Raw genomic sequence first — 3,067 nt, 5'->3', positions numbered from 1 at the left:
TGCTTCAACTGAACCCACAACCTCAACAGCCATCACTAACACTTCAAATGAGCCTACAACCTTGACAGCCACCGCCATCACTTCCACAGAACCTACAACCACAAAAGCCAGTCACCAGTAAAACGAAACCCACAAATGCAACAGCCCCACCATCACCTCACCTGAACGTACAATCACGAAAGCTACAACCACCACTTCAAGTGAACCCACAGCTGGCCCCACTTGAACAGAATCTGTAACTGTTTCAACTTCAAAAACAACAAATGCTATCATAACTTAATCTTAGCGAACAACCAACACAGTTACCACTTCCACCATCTCTTCAACTGAACCCACAAATCCTGTCAGCTGACTCTACAACCACTCCCACTCCCACTTTACCTGCAACTACTGTGACTTCCACTTAGTTCACAATGACAATGGTCATCACTTTCCTTCAACAGTCTTTAATCTCCACCTTATCATCTGAACCTGGAACTATAAATGCCACTATTCTTACTTTAATCTAATAGAACTACCATCATTTGTCAACATGTTCTCTTCTACGACAACTTATGCTTTAGTCGTTATCACTACAAATTATCCTACAACCATTCTCCTCCACTGGCTCTTCCCCCAACTGTAGCCATTTCTTCTATAATACCTGAGTCTGTATCTAGTGCCGTTACTATATTATACTTACAGCACCCACCATGGTGCCACTTGAAGAACGAGAATTTAGACAATTAACAGTGGAATAATTACCTGAATTTTCACTAAAGCAATACTTAGGACTTCTAAAACTATCAATATTGATTTTATTTTTAAAGAGCTGAACATTTATGCCATGCAGATCAGCTTTTGTTTGTGTGTTTCAAAAGAATATAATTTCATATAGAAAAGGTAACCCAATTTGTTTATTTAGGAAACCTTCAAGAAATTTTATATGAAACCTTAGAGTAAAATTAGTCATTTAGATTTTGATATGTATGTATTTCTGTTCAGAACATAGCAGTTTTCTGTACACAAATTACATGCATAATAAACACATTTTATATGTGGGCACTTAAACGTATGTGGAGAAAATTTTAGAATTTATAATAATTTTTTCTTTATGGTGAAATTTATGTTTCTCCAGTTTCTTTTTTACTGTAAATACCTTTTAAGCAACCATATTCAATTTGAATTAATGTTATTGAAAGGGCATTTGGGTCTCTATTTTTTAAAATTAATTTTTTTTTGCAAAAATCTTGTAAGTCAATCAATTAAAGACATCTTTTAAGTCCCAACTATGTGCTAAAGTATGGAAGATACAGAAGAAGAAAGTAGCAATGAAGATTAGGTAGTAAATTCATTAATTTACACTCTGTTAATATTGAGGTTTAAATTATAATTGCTGATACCCCAGACTTACTAAATCGGGATCTTTAGATTGCAACTAGTAATCTGTTACTTTAAGAGGTGTTTATAATGTCCAGGCAGGTTTGAGAATCACTGGTTCAAAGGTCATAGTCTAAGAATGACATTAGTTACTGTAATATAAATTATAATTTAAAATATTAAAAATCAGAATGATGTTCCAGGCATGCAAAAAAAAAAAAAAAGAATTATAGACTTAATTGTGTACAAAAACCTTACTTAATCAATTATATACATGATCAAGAGGGGAATGTTTTATTTACTAAATGGTAAAAAAATATTTTCAAGAGAAACTTTTACATTAAACTTCTGGACAAGCTAACTTATTTCAAATCTCTTAAAGTTGGACCAAAGTGGATACTCATTATTAATTTTTACTAGCTGTTATTTTAACTATATGTGCTTAGAAGTAATGACATTTTAGTAAATACATTAATTTAGATTTTTAATAATGCACATTGGCCTTTCTGTCCCGCCTTGCTGTTTTGATTAAGAATATTTTATGGGATATTTAAAACATACTGATGAGACCATTCCGTTTCTCCTTTGGACTTAGCGTTTTGTAATTGTTTTACAGCTTTGCTAGTCATCAGAATGATAAATGAACCAAGTTTACCCGTACTTGTAAATAAATACATGTACAGCCTGTTTTACAAAGGATGATAACATTTTCTCTGCCTGCAACACAATTGGTCCTTAAGAAATACATATGGAAGAACTAAATGAATGGTAGCTGACTTGTCCTATACAATAACCATGAAAATAAACCCTCTGTATCACTTATTATTCCATCTCTCTAGCACATTAGTAGACCCCAATAAATATTTATTTAAATTTCAAGTAATTATATTTGAAAGATAACTTTTAAGGTAAGGTTCTTCAAGAATAGCATATTTAGCTCTTAAATGTTAGTACTAATACAACATTTTAGCCCACTTTTGTTCAGATTAACTCATCCCAATTCTTTTAATCTTTTTTTCCCCATAAGACTTACTTTCTACTTTTTTTTTTTTTTTAATTTTTTTTTTCAACGTTTTTATTTATTTTTGGGACAGAGAGAGACAGAGCATGAACGGGGGAGGGGCAGAGAGAGAGGGAGACACAGAATCGGAAACAGGCTCCAGGCTCCGAGCCATCAGCCCAGAGCCCGACGCGGGGCTCGAACTCACGGACCGCGAGATCGTGACCTGGCCGAAGTCGGACGCTTAACCGACTGCGCCACCCAGGCGCCCCATACTTTCTACTTTTTAATACTATACCTGATTATTTTCTGAATGCTCAGAGTTTCCATATATTTGGAATTTATAAATTCTCATAGTACCACTGGCCTCAGGTGTCTGTTGGAAGACGAGCCGTGTGGGTGGTGGGAAGCAGGGGGAACAACAGTGATTATTAATGAACTACTACTATATACCAGACAAAGATTATAAAGGATTTTATTACATTTGGCTCATAATTTATGTTTCCCATAATGTGATTTTTGCCATACGGTCAGTTTGTAATCCACCATATGTCCCAGTACCTCTCCTATTCTGAAAAATATCCACAACTAAAGAACATTCCACGTTCAACACTTCTATTTGTCTTTCTTCTCGGCATTAATATTTTTAAGGAACGTTATTTGGAAGTTTCCTCTCTGTTTAAACTATTTGGAAGTGGGTCATCTTGA

The sequence above is a fragment of the Panthera uncia genome (assembly GCF_023721935.1).
Source record: "Panthera uncia isolate 11264 chromosome D3 unlocalized genomic scaffold, Puncia_PCG_1.0 HiC_scaffold_8, whole genome shotgun sequence".
Lineage (NCBI taxonomy): Eukaryota > Metazoa > Chordata > Mammalia > Carnivora > Felidae > Panthera > Panthera uncia.
This window is presented reverse-complemented; position numbering follows the sequence as displayed.